Source organism: Phalangium opilio, unplaced genomic scaffold (genome assembly GCF_054372755.1).
Source record: "Phalangium opilio isolate 3A_F unplaced genomic scaffold, DU_Popi_V2 ptg000092l_1, whole genome shotgun sequence".
In the NCBI taxonomy this organism is placed as follows: domain Eukaryota; kingdom Metazoa; phylum Arthropoda; class Arachnida; order Opiliones; family Phalangiidae; genus Phalangium; species Phalangium opilio.
This window is the reverse complement of record NW_028324197.1, coordinates 3,099,053-3,113,971: the sequence shown is the minus strand read 5'-3', so window position 1 is coordinate 3,113,971 and position 14,919 is coordinate 3,099,053.

The window sequence follows — 14,919 nt, the reverse complement described above, 5'->3', positions numbered from 1 at the left end:
GCGAACTTCTCGCTGTGGTATGGGCGATCAATAAATTTCGTCACTACATTGAAGGAATAGAATTCACACTGATCACGGATAGTAGCGCTTTGCAATGGCTGCGCCGCATGAAAGATACGTCATCCAAGCTCACACGCTGGGCTATCCAGTTACAGGGTTTCACCTTTGAGGTAAAACACCGTAAAGGAGTTGACAATAAGGTCGCGGATGCGCTCTCTCGCTACCCAATCCCTGATAATGGTGATCACCTGGATGCGGATAATCCAGATTTATTTGAGGACCTCATTAGCCGTCCCTGTCATTCCCTAAATGTTTCCGCCATTAAGAGCGCTGACCCAACTTCTGCCATAGTAGATTTTAATTTAACTGACGTGTTTGATAGGACTAAATTAGCTAAATCCCAAGACGACGATCCAAAGATCTTAGCGCTTAAAACCTATTTGCTATCTAGTCGCTTGCCAACAGATAAAAAGCTCGCTAGACGCATTAAACATAAGGCAGACCGTTACGTCATTGCTGAAAACGTGGTTTACCGCTGACAGGAAACAAGGCCTTGCCACCACGAGCAAAAATGCGCGAAACCAATAGCTTGGCTTCCCATTATTCCTAGCACATTGATACCCCACCTGCTGCGCGTGATACATGACGACCCCACTGCAGGACACCTAGGTATAGACAAAACGCTATGGCGCGCAAAAACAGTAGCTTATTGGAACACATTAAATCAAGACGTTCAAAATTACGTTAAGTCTTGCAAGAAATGTCAGGCTTACAAGTCTGACAATCAAAGCCCAGCTGGTCTCTTAGGCACCCTAGGTGCAACAGAACCATGGGAAACCATTGCACTTGATTTAATGGGACCTTTTCCGCGAAGCTCGAAACAAAATGAATACATGCTGGTCATAATTGACAATTTTTCTAAATTCGTTGAGATTTTCGCTTTACGAAAAGCCACCACTTCCGCTATCACTAAGAAACTCACAGAGGAAATCTTCCCTCGATATGGAATTCCACGAATCATAATCGCGGATAATGGTTCCCAATTCTCTAGCGAATCCTTTCGGTCAATTTGTAACGATTGGGGGGCTAAAGTACGGCACACAACCCCATATCATGCACAGGCAAATCCCACTGAACGTTCCAACAAAACAATAAAACAGATGGTCGCTATATATGTCGAGACAGAACATAAACGTTGGGATGAACAACTACCCTAACTAGCTTTAGCTATTCGTTCAGCTCCGCACGCGTCCACGGGATACTCGCCCCATTTTATGTTGACCGGTCGCGAGCTCAAGCTACCCATTCATCGTTTTTTGGAACGCAACCCCTCTGCCGACCCCCTTAACGATATTTCCGATTATGTTCAACATTTGACTGATAAAATGACGGAAATAAATAAAAATGTCAAAATTTCTAAAGAAAAAGCGCATGAACATCAAAAACAAAATTATGACAAAAATAGACGCGATGTTCATTATCAAATTGGTGATTTAATTATGACGCGCACACATCACCAATCTTCGAAAATAAAAAATTTTACGAAGAAACTCGCCGAGCGCTGGGATGGTCCGTACAAAATTTCGGCTAAAACTAGCGATTTAAATTATGCTTTGGTTGACCCTAAGACATTGAAAGATCAGGGTATAATTAACGTTACTAATATGAAACCGTACGTTGAACGAGACGCTACTTTAGTTTTGCCACAGGTCACTGTTCCCCAACCAAGGAAAAAACCTAACGTCTCACAACCATTGCGACACAATCCCCGCCCTCAGCGAGCTAACACAAAAGCAATTAAATATTCTAAATGAAAAAAAAATTACCACTTACTGATTAAAATTGTATAATTTCAATGCTTGTTTTTAATTTGTTTAAACTTTTGATTTAAATTTCGTAAATTGAATTAGTCAATTACTACAGTAATATTGTGTAAAAGTATTTTTTTTGACTCTTGTAATTTGTTTAAACATTTCATTTGGTATTTTGCAAACTCATTGTTACCTCAATCTCTTAAATTTGTATTTTTGTAACACAACATAATTGTTTTTGTTTTTTCTTAAGTATTCGAACCCATTCTCATCCTTTGTCGGGGGGAATTGTAACAAGTTACTTTTGTTAGACTTCACTTTACGAACTTCTACAGTTCATTGCATCCTACAAATTTGTATCTCTTAATACTGGACACACCTGCACTCACACCCCTGACCTTTCCAATACCTGTTGTTAACCCTTTCGTCACAGTACTCGAAATTTGTAAGGAACGAGATGTTTTTCTCGCTTCTAAAAATAAACTCTTCTGTATTCATATTTGAAAAGAACGAGATTCCTCTTAACCCCTTTGGTCAAAAACCCCTCGTATGATAAACGTATGAGAAGGAATCTCGAGTCACTTCGTAATAAACCTCTGCACTGTTAACATGTAATAAAGTTATCTTGGATTTTACCCCCACGGCTAAAATTATTTTTAAATAAGTTTGTACGCGAACTACAACGGCATAGTCAACCGCTGCGGGGCCTTATGACCCCAAAGTCCGCTACACCCAGTATCTCTTGTAGAACAAGAGTTATGAGCCTCCAAAGTTTAGTGCAAAAATCATAAGTAACATAATAAAATAAGTGAGACGATACCAAAGTTGACGAACATTTTGCTTAATATCTCGGCCCCTGTTTGTCGTAGCTCAATGTTTTAAGTATGGTTAGATGGGGGACAATTTGGTCTATAACATATCCTAGGGACATCCCCGTATCTCTAGTAGACACAGAGTTATGGGCCTGCAAAGCATAGTCTAATGCATTTCCTATGGACGGCATGTTTGTTTACGTTTAGCTTAAATACACGGCCCCTATTTGTCGTAGCTCAATGTTTTTAGTATGGTTAGATGGGGGACAAACTGGACTATAACATACTCAAAGGACATCCCCGTATCTCCAGTAGAAACAGAGTTACGAGCCTGCAAAGTAGAGTCTAATGCATTTTCTATGAAGGGGTTTGTTTGTTCACGTATTGCTTAACTACTTGACCCTGTTCTTTCGATTAAAAATAATAACATATCTTTAGTGTAGAGGTTATCGCATCCGCCTCACTCCCGGAAGGCCACAGGTTCGAAACCGCGAAGTTTTTTTTTTGCTTGGAACATGCAAAGACCTTTATAATTATCCGAACATTTGTGTCAAGGTCACATTATTTACATCCCCGTATCTCTGGTAGAACCAGAGTTACGAGCCTCCAGAATTTAGTCTAATGTATTTCCTATGGAGGGGTTTGTTTGTTTACGATTAGCTTATTTACTCGACTACTGTTTGTCGTAGCCCTTATTCTTAGTATGGCTAGATGTTGGACAAATTGGTCTATAACATACTCAAAGGACATCCCCGTATCTCCAGTAGAAACAGAGTTACGAGCCTGCAAAGTTTATTTTCAAAAATCAAAAGTAACCTTCTAACAATAAGTGAGACAAAAAGTAAGTTGACGACGATATTGCGGTAGCCTCAAGTTTAAAGTATCCTTGTATGGGGAGCAAAGAGTACTATAACATATCCAAAGGAGATCCCAGTATCTCTTGTAGAACAAGAGTTATGAGCCTCCAAAGTTTAGTGCAAAAATCATAAGTAACATAATAAAAATAAGTGAGACGATACCAAAGTTGACGAACATTTTGCTTAATATCTCGGCCCCTGTTTGTCGTAGCTCAATGTTTTTAGTATGGTTAGATGGGGGACAATTTGGACTATAACATATCCTAGGGACATCTCCGTATCTCCAGTAGAAACAGAGTTACGAGCCAGCAAAGTAGAGTCTAATGCATTTTCTATGGAGGGGTTTGTTTGTTCACGTATTGCTTAACTACTTGACCCTGTTCTTTCGATTAAAAATAATAACATATCTTTAGTGTAGAGGTTATCGCATCCGCCTCACTCCCGGAAGGCCACAGGTTCGAAACCGCGAAGTTTTTTTTTTGCTTGGAACATGCAAAGACCTTTATAATTATCCGAACATTTGTGTCAAGGTCACATTATTTACATCCCCGTATCTCTGGTAGAACCAGAGTTACGAGCCTCCAGAATTTAGTCTAATGTATTTCCTATGGAGGGGTTTGTTTGTTTACGATTAGCTTAATTACTCGACTACTGTTTGTCGTAGCCCTAATTCTTAGTATGGCTAGATGGGGGACAAATTGGTCTATAACATACTCAAAGGACATCCCCGTATCTCCAGTAGAAACAGAGTTACGAGCCTGCAAAGTTTATTTTCAAAAATCAAAAGTAACCTTCTAACAATAAGTGAGACAAAAAGTAAGTTGACGACGATATTGCGGTAGCCTCAAGTTTAAAGTATCCTTGTATGGGGAGCAAAGAGTACTATAACATATCCAAAGGAGATCCCAGTATCTCTTGTAGAACAAGAGTTATGAGCCTCCAAAGTTTAGTGCAAAAATCATAAGTAACATAATAAAAATAAGTGAGACGATACCAAAGTTGACGAACATTTTGCTTAATATCTCGGCCCCTGTTAGTCGTAGCTCAATGTTTTTAGTATGGTTAGATGGGGGACAAATTGGAATAAAACATACTCAAAGGACATCCCCGTATCTCCAGTAGAAACAGAGTTACGAGCCTGCAAAGTATAGTCTAATGCATTTCCTATGGAGGGGTTGTTTGTTTACGTTTAGCTTAATTACTCGGCCCCTGTTTGTCGTAGCCCAAAGTTTTTAGTATGGTTAGATGGGAAACAAATTGGACTATAACATATCCTAAGGACATCCCCGTATCTCAAGTAGACACAGAGTAATGGGCCTGCAAAGTATAGTCTAATGCATTTCCTATGGAGGGGTTGTTTGTTTACGTTTAGCTTAATTACTCGGCCCCTGTTTGTCGTAGCTCAATGTTTTTAGTATGGTTAGATGGGGGACAAATTGGACTATAACATATCCTAAGGACATCCCGGTATCTCTAGTAGACACAGAGTTATGGGCCTGCAAAGTATAGTCTAATGCATTTGCTATGGACGGGTTGTTTGTTTACGTTTAGCTTAATTACTCGGCCCCTGTTTGTCGTAGCTCAATGTTTTTAGTATGGTTAGATGGGGGACAAATTGGACCATAACATACTCAAAGGACATCCCCGTATCTCCAGTAGAAACAGAGTTACGAGCCTGCAAAGTAGAGTCTAATGCATTTTCTATGGAGGGGTTTGTTTGTTCACGTATTGCTTAACTACTTGACCCTGTTCTTTCGATTAAAAATATTAACATATCTTTAGTGTAGAGGTTATCGCATCCGCCTCACTCCCGGAAGGCCACAGGTTCGAAACCGCGAAGTTTTGTTTTTTTGCTTGGAACATGCAAAGACCTTTATAATTATCCGAACATTTGTGTCAAGGTCACATTATTTACATCCCCGTATCTCTGGTAGAACCAGAGTTACAAGCCTCCAGAATTTAGTCTAATGTATTTCCTATGGAGGGGTTTGTTTGTTTACGATTAGCTTAATTACTCGACTACTGTTTGTCGTAGCCCTAATTCTTAGTATGGCTAGATGAGGGACCAATTGGTCTATAACATACTCAAAGGACATCCCCGTATCTCCAGTAGAAACAGAGTTACGAGCCTGCAAAGTATAGTCTAATGCATTTCCTATGGAGGGGTTGTTTGTTTACGTTTAGCTTAATTACTCGGCCCCTGTTTGTCGTAGCCCAAAGTTTTTAGTATGGTTAGATGGGAAACAAATTGGACTATAACATATCCTAAGGACATCCCCGTATCTCAAGTAGACACAGAGTAATGGGCCTGCAAAGTATAGTCTAATGCATTTCCTATGGAGGGGTTGTTTGTTTACGTTTAGCTTAATTACTCGGCCCCTGTTTGTCGTAGCTCAATGTTTTTAGTATGGTTAGATGGGGGACAAATTGGACTATAACATATCCTAAGGACATCCCGGTATCTCACGTAGACACAGAGTTATGGGCCTGCAAAGTATAGTCTAATGCATTTGCTATGGACGGGTTGTTTGTTTACGTTTAGCTTAATTACTCGGCCCCTGTTTGTCGTAGCTCAATGTTTTTAGTATGGTTAGATGGGGGACAAATTGGACCATAACATACTCAAAGGACATCCCCAAATCTCCAGTAGAAACAGAGTTACGAGCCTGCAAAGTAGAGTCTAATGCATTTTCTATGGAGGGGTTTGTTTGTTCACGTATTGCTTAATTACTTGACCCTGTTCTTTCGATTAAAAATAATAACATATCTTTAGTGTAGCGGTTATCGCATCCGCCTCACTCCCGGATGGCAACAGGTTCGAAGCCGCGAAGTTTTTTTTTTTTTTTGCTTGGAACATGCAAAGACCTTTATAATTATCCGAACATTTGTGTCAAGGTCACATTATTTACATCCCCGTATCTCTGGTAGAACCAGAGTTACGAGCCTCCAGAATTTAGTCTAATGTATTTCCTATGGAGGGGTTTGTTTGTTTACGATTAGCTTAATTACTCGACTACTGTTTGTCGTAGCCCTAATTCTTAGTATGGCTAGATGGGGGACAAATTGGTCTATAACATACTCGAAGGACATCCCCGTGTCTCCAGTAGAAACAGAGTTACGAGCCTGCAAAGTATAGTCTAATGCATTTTCTATGGAAGGGTTTGTTTGTTCACGTATTGCTTAATTACTTGACCCTGTTCCTTCGATTACAAATAATAACATATCTTTAGTGTAGCGGTTATCGCATCCGCCTCACTCCCGGAAGGCCACAGGTTCGAAACCGCGAAGTTTTTTTTTTTGCTTGGAACATGCAAAGACCTTTATAATTATCCGAACATTTGTGTCAAGGTCACATTATTTACATCCCCGTATCTCTGGTAGAACCAGAGTTACAAGCCTCCAGAATTTAGTCTAATGTATTTCCTATGGAGGGGTTTGTTTGTTTACGATTAGCTTAATTACTCGACTACTGTTTGTCGTAGCCCTAATTCTTAGTATGGCTAGATGAGGGACCAATTGGTCTATAACATACTCAAAGGACATCCCCGTATCTCCAGTAGAAACAGAGTTACGAGCCTGCAAAGTATAGTCTAATGCATTTCCTATGGAGGGGTTGTTTGTTTACGTTTAGCTTAATTACTCGGCCCCTGTTTGTCGTAGCCCAAAGTTTTTAGTATGGTTAGATGGGAAACAAATTGGACTATAACATATCCTAAGGACATCCCCGTATCTCAAGTAGACACAGAGTAATGGGCCTGCAAAGTATAGTCTAATGCATTTCCTATGGAGGGGTTGTTTGTTTACGTTTAGCTTAATTACTCGGCCCCTGTTTGTCGTAGCTCAATGTTTTTAGTATGGTTAGATGGGGGACAAATTGGACTATAACATATCCTAAGGACATCCCGGTATCTCTAGTAGACACAGAGTTATGGGCCTGCAAAGTATAGTCTAATGCATTTGCTATGGACGGGTTGTTTGTTTACGTTTAGCTTAATTACTCGGCCCCTGTTTGTCGTAGCTCAATGTTTTTAGTATGGTTAGATGGGGGACAAATTGGACCATAACATACTCAAAGGACATCCCCGTATCTCCAGTAGAAACAGAGTTACGAGCCTGCAAAGTAGAGTCTAATGCATTTTCTATGGAGGGGTTTGTTTGTTCACGTATTGCTTAACTACTTGACCCTGTTCTTTCGATTAAAAATATTAACATATCTTTAGTGTAGAGGTTATCGCATCCGCCTCACTCCCGGAAGGCCACAGGTTCGAAACCGCGAAGTTTTGTTTTTTTGCTTGGAACATGCAAAGACCTTTATAATTATCCGAACATTTGTGTCAAGGTCACATTATTTACATCCCCGTATCTCTGGTAGAACCAGAGGTACAAGCCTCCAGAATTTAGTCTAATGTATTTCCTATGGAGGGGTTTGTTTGTTTACGATTAGCTTAATTACTAGACTACTGTTTGTCGTAGCCCTAATTCTTAGTATGGCTAGATGAGGGACCAATTGGTCTATAACATACTCAAAGGACATCCCCGTATCTCCAGTAGAAACAGAGTTACGAGCCTGCAAAGTTTATTTTCAAAAATCAAAAGTAACCTTCTAACAATAAGTGAGACAAAAAATAAGTTGACGACGATATTGAGGTAGCCTCAAGTTTAAAGTATCCTTGTATGGGGAGCAAAGAGTACTATAACATATCCAAAGGAGATCCCAGTATCTCTTGTAGAACAAGAGTTATGAGCCTCCAAAGTTTAGTGCAAAAATCATAAGTAACATAATAAATTTAAGTGAGACGATACCAAAGTTGACGAACATTTTGCTTAATATCTCGGACCCTGTTTGTCCTAGCTCAATGTTTTTAGTATGGTTAGATGGGGGACAATTTGGACTATAACATATCCTAAGGACATCCCCGTATCTCACGTAGACACAGAGTTATGGGCCTGCAAAGTATAGTCTAATGCATTTGCTATGGACGGGTTGTTTGTTTACGTTTAGCTTAATTACTCGGCCCCTGTTTGTCGTAGCTCAATGTTTTTAGTATGGTTAGATGGGGGACAAATTGGACTATAACATACTCAAAGGACATCCCCAAATCTCCAGTAGAAACAGAGTTACGAGCCTGCAAAGTAGAGTCTAATGCATTTTCTATGGAGGGGTTTGTTTGTTCACGTATTGCTTAATTACTTGACCCTGTTCTTTCGATTAAAAATAATAACATATCTTTAGTGTAGCGGTTATCGCATCCGCCTCACTCCCGGATGGCAACAGGTTCGAAGCCGCGAAGTTTTTTTTTTTTTTTGCTTGGAACATGCAAAGACCTTTATAATTATCCGAACATTTGTGTCAAGGTCACATTATTTACATCCCCGTATCTCTGGTAGAACCAGAGTTACGAGCCTCCAGAATTTAGTCTAATGTATTTCCTATGGAGGGGTTTGTTTGTTTACGATTAGCTTAATTACTCGACTACTGTTTGTCGTAGCCCTAATTCTTAGTATGGCTAGATGGGGGACAAATTGGTCTATAACATACTCGAAGGACATCCCCGTGTCTCCAGTAGAAACAGAGTTACGAGCCTGCAAAGTATAGTCTAATGCATTTTCTATGGAAGGGTTTGTTTGTTCACGTATTGCTTAATTACTTGACCCTGTTCCTTCGATTACAAATAATAACATATCTTTAGTGTAGCGGTTATCGCATCCGCCTCACTCCCGGAAGGCCACAGGTTCGAAACCGCGAAGTTTTTTTTTTTGCTTGGAACATGCAAAGACCTTTATAATTATCCGAACATTTGTGTCAAGGTCACATTATTTACATCCCCGTATCTCTGGTAGAACCAGAGTTACAAGCCTCCAGAATTTAGTCTAATGTATTTCCTATGGAGGGGTTTGTTTGTTTACGAATAGTTTAATTACTCGACTACTGTTTGTCGTAGCCCTAATTCTTAGTATGGCTAGATGGGGGACAAATTGGTCTATAATATACTCAAAGGACATCCCCGTATCTCCAGTAGAAACAGAGTTACGAGCCTGCAAAGTTTATTTTCAAAAATCAAAAGTAACCTTCTAACAATAAGTGAGACAAAAAGTAAGTTGACGACGATATTGCGGTAGCCTCAAGTTTAAAGTATCCTTGTATGGGGAGCAAAGAGTACTATAACATATCCAAAGGAGATCCCAGTATCTCTTGTAGAACAAGAGTTATGAGCCTCCAAAGTTTAGTGCAAAAATCATAAGTAACATAATAAAAATAAGTGAGACGATACCAAAGTTGACGAACATTTTGCTTAATATCTCGGCCCCTGTTTGTCGTAGCTCAATGTTTTTAGTATGGTTAGATGGGGGACAAATTGGACTATAACATACTCAAAGGACATCCCCGTATCTCCAGTAGAAACAGAGTTACGAGCCTGCAAAGTATAGTCTAACTCATTTCCTATGGAGGGGGTTTATTTCTTTACGTTTTGCTTAAGTACTCGGCCCCTGTTTGTCGTAGCCCAAAGTTTTTAAAATGGTTAGATGAAGGACAAATTGGACTATAACATATCCTAAGGACATCCCCGTATCTCTAGTAGACACAGAGTTATGGGCCTGCAAAGTATAGTCTTATGCATTTCCTATGGACGGGTTGTTTGTTTACGTTTAGCTTAATTACTCGGCCCCTGTTTGTCGTAGCTCAATGTTTTTAGTATGGTTAGATGGGGTACAAATTGGATTATAACACACTCAAAGAACATCCCCGTATCTCCAGTAGAAACAGAGTTACGAGCCTGCAAAGTATAGTCTAATGCATTTTCTATGGAGGGGTTTGTTTGTTCACGTATTGCTTAATTACTTGACCCTGTTCCTTCGATTAAAATAATAACATATCTTTAGTGTAGCGGTTATCGCATCCGCCTCACTCCCGGAAGGCCACAGGTTCGAAGCCGTGAAGTTTTTTTTTTTTTTTGCTTGGAACATGCAAAGACCTTTATAATTATCCGAACATTTGTGTCAAGGTCACATTATTTACATCCCCGTATCTCTGGTAGAACCAGAGTTACGAGCCTCCAGAATTTAGTCTAATGTATTTCCTATGGAGGGGTTTGTTTGTTTACGATTAGCTTAATTACTCGACTACTGTTTGTCGTAGCCCTAATTCTTAGTATGGCTATATGGGGGACAAATTGGTCTATAACATACTCGAAGGACATCCCCGTATCTCCAGTAGAAACAGAGTTACGAGCCTGCAAAGTATAGTCTAATGCATTTTCTATGGAGGGGTTTGTTTGTTCACGTATTGCTTAATTACTTGACCCTGTTCCTTCGATTAAAAATAATAACATATCTTTAGTGTAGCGGTTATCGCATCCGCCTCACTCCCGGAAGGCCACAGGTTTGAAACCGCGAAGTTTTTTTTTTTTTGCTTGGAACATGCAAAGACCTTTATAATTATCCGAACATTTGTGTCAAGGTCACATTATTTACATCCCCGTATCTCTGGTAGAACCAGAGTTACAAGCCTCCAGAATTTAGTCTAATGTATTTCCTATTGAGGGGTTTGTTTGTTTACGATTAGCTTAATTACTCGACTACTGTTTGTCGTAGCCCTAATTCTTAGTATGGCTAGATGGGGGACAAATTGGTCTATAATATACTCAAAGGACATCCCCGTATCTCCAGTAGAAACAGAGTTACGAGCCTGCAAAGTTTTTTTCAAAAATCAAAAGTAACCTTCTAACAATAAGTGAGACAAAAAGTAAGTTGACGACGATATTGCGGTAGCCTCAAGTTTAAAGTATCCTTGTATGGGGAGCAAAGAGTACTATAACATATCCAAAGGAGATCCCAGTATCTCTTGTAGAACAAGAGTTATGAGCCTCCAAAGTTTAGTGCAAAAATCATAAGTAACATAATAAAAATAAGTGAGACGATACCAAAGTTGACGAACATTTTGCTAAATATCTCGGCCCCTGTTTGTCGTAGCTCAATGTTTTTAGTATGGTTAGATGGGGGACAAATTGGACTATAACATACTCAAAGGACATCCCCGTATCTCCAGTAGAAACAGAGTTACGAGCCTGCAAAGTATAGTCTAACTCATTTCCTATGGAGGGGGTTTATTTCTTTACGTTTTGCTTAAGTACTCGGCCCCTGTTTGTCGTAGCCCAAAGTTTTTAAAATGGTTAGATGAAGGACAAATTGGACTATAACATATCCTAAGGACATCCCCGTATCTCTAGTAGACACAGAGTTATGGGCCTGCAAAGTATAGTCTTATGCATTTCCTATGGACGGGTTGTTTGTTTACGTTTAGCTTAATTACTCGGCCCCTGTTTGTCGTAGCTCAATGTTTTTAGTATGGTTAGATGGGGTACAAATTGGATTATAACACACTCAAAGAACATCCCCGTATCTCCAGTAGAAACAGAGTTACGAGCCTGCAAAGTATAGTCTAATGCATTTTCTATGGAGGGGTTTGTTTGTTCACGTATTGCTTAATTACTTGACCCTGTTCCTTCGATTAAAATAATAACATATCTTTAGTGTAGCGGTTATCGCATCCGCCTCACTCCCGGAAGGCCACAGGTTCGAAGCCGTGAAGTTTTTTTTTTTTTTTGCTTGGAACATGCAAAGACCTTTATAATTATCCGAACATTTGTGTCAAGGTCACATTATTTACATCCCCGTATCTCTGGTAGAACCAGAGTTACGAGCCTCCAGAATTTAGTCTAATGTATTTCCTATGGAGGGGTTTGTTTGTTTACGATTAGCTTAATTACTCGACTACTGTTTGTCGTAGCCCTAATTCTTAGTATGGCTATATGGGGGACAAATTGGTCTATAACATACTCGAAGGACATTCCCGTATCTCCAGTAGAAGCAGAGTTACGAGCCTGCAAAGTATAGTCTAATGCATTTTCTATGGAAGGGTTTGTTTGTTCACGTATTGCTTAATTACTTGACCCTGTTCCTTCGATTACAAATAATAACATATCTTTAGTGTAGCGGTTATCGCATCCGCCTCACTCCCGGAAGGCCACAGGTTCGAAACGGCGAAGTTTTTTTTTTGCTTGGAACATGCAAAGACCTTTATAATTATCCGAACATTTGCGTCAAGGTCACATTATTTACATCCCCGTATCTCTGGTAGAACCAGAGTTACGAGGCTCCAGAATTAAGTCTAATGTATTTCCTAAGGAGGGGTTTGTTTGTTTACGATTAGCTTAATTACTCGACTACTGTTTGTCGTAGCCCTAATTCTTAGAATGGCTAGATGGGGGACAAATTGGTCTATAACATACTCAAAGGACATCCCCGTATCTCCAGTAGAAACAGAGTAACGAGCCTGCAAAGTTTTTTTTCAAAAATCAAAAGTAACCTTCTAACAATAAGTGAGACAAAAAATAAGTAGACGACGATATTGAGGTAGCCTCAAGTTTAAAGTATCCTTGTATGGGGAGCAAAGAGTACTATAACATATCCAAAGGAGATCCCAGTATCTCTTGTAGAACAAGAGTTATGAGCCTCCAAAGTTTAGTGCAAAAATCATAAGTAACATAATAAAATAAGTGAGACGATACCAAAGTTGACGAACATTTTGCTTAATATCTCGGTCCCTGTTTGTCGTAGCTCAATGTTTTTAGTATGGTTAGATGGGGGACAATTTGGACTATAACATATCCTAGGGACATCCCCGTATCTCTAGTAGACACAGAGTTATGGGCCTGCAAAGTATAGTCTAATGCATTTCCTATGGACGGCATGTTTGTTTACGTTTAGATTAAATACTCGGCCCCTGTTTGTCGTAGCTCAATGTTTTTAGTATGGTTAGATGGGGGACAAATTGGACTATAACATACTCAAAGGACATCCCCGTATCTCCAGTAGAAACAGAGTTACGAGCCTGCAAAGTAGAGTCTAATGCATTTTCTATGGAGGGGTTTGTTTGTTCACGTATTGCTTAACTACTTGACCCTGTTCTTTCGATTAAAAATAATAACATATCTTTAGTGTAGAGGTTATCGCATCCGCCTCACTCCCGGAAGGCCACAGGTTCGAAACCGCGAAGTTTTTTTTTTGCTTGGAACATGCAAAGACCTTTATAATTATCCGAACATTTGTGTCAAGGTCACATTATTTACATCCCCGTATCTCTGGTAGAACCAGAGTTACGAGCCTCCAGAATTTAGTCTAATGTATTTCCTATGGAGGGGTTTGTTTGTTTACGATTAGCTTAATTACTCGACTACTGTTTGTCGTAGCCCTTATTCTTAGTATGGCTAGATGTTGGACAAATTGGTCTATAACATACTCAAAGGACATCCCCGTATCTCCAGTAGAAACAGAGTTACGAGCCTGCAAAGTATAGTCTAATGCATTTTCTATGGAGGGGTTTGTTTGTTCACGTATTGCTTAATTACTTGACCCTGTTCCTTCGATTAAAAATAATAACATATCTTTAGTGTAGCGGTTATCGCATCCGCCTCACTCCCGGAAGGCCACAGGTTTGAAACCGCGAAGTTTTTTTTTTTTGCTTGGAACATGCAAAGACCTTTATAATTATCCGAACATTTGTGTCAAGGTCACATTATTTACATCCCCGTATCTCTGGTAGAACCAGAGTTACAAGCCTCCAGAATTTAGTCTAATGTATTTCCTATTGAGGGGTTTGTTTGTTTACGATTAGCTTAATTACTCGACTACTGTTTGTCGTAGCCCTAATTCTTAGTATGGCTAGATGGGGGACAAATTGGTCTATAATATACTCAAAGGACATCCCCGTATCTCCAGTAGAAACAGAGTTACGAGCCTGCAAAGTTTTTTTTCAAAAATCAAAAGTAACCTTCTAACAATAAGTGAGACAAAAAGTAAGTTGACGACGATATTGCGGTAGCCTCAAGTTTAAAGTATCCTTGTATGGGGAGCAAAGAGTACTATAACATATCCAAAGGAGATCCCAGTATCTCTTGTAGAACAAGAGTTATGAGCCTCCAAAGTTTAGTGCAAAAATCATAAGTAACATAATAAAAATAAGTGAGACGATACCAAAGTTGACGAACATTTTGCTTAATATCTCGGCCCCTGTTTGTCGTAGCTCAATGTTTTTAGTATGGTTAGATGGGGGACAAATTGGACTATAACATACTCAAAGGACATCCCCGTATCTCCAGTAGAAACAGAGTTACGAGCCTGCAAGGTAGAGTCTAATGCATTTTCTATGGAGGGGTTTGTTTGTTCACGTATTGCTTAACTACTTGACCCTGTTCTTTCGATTAAAAATAATAACATATCTTTAGTGTAGAGGTTATCGCATCCGCCTCACTCCCGGAAGGCCACAGGTTCGAAACCGCGAAGTTTTTTTTTTTTTGCTTGGAACACGCAAAGACCTTTATAATTATCCGAACATTTGTGTCAAGGTCACATTATTTACATCCCCGTACCTCTGGTAGA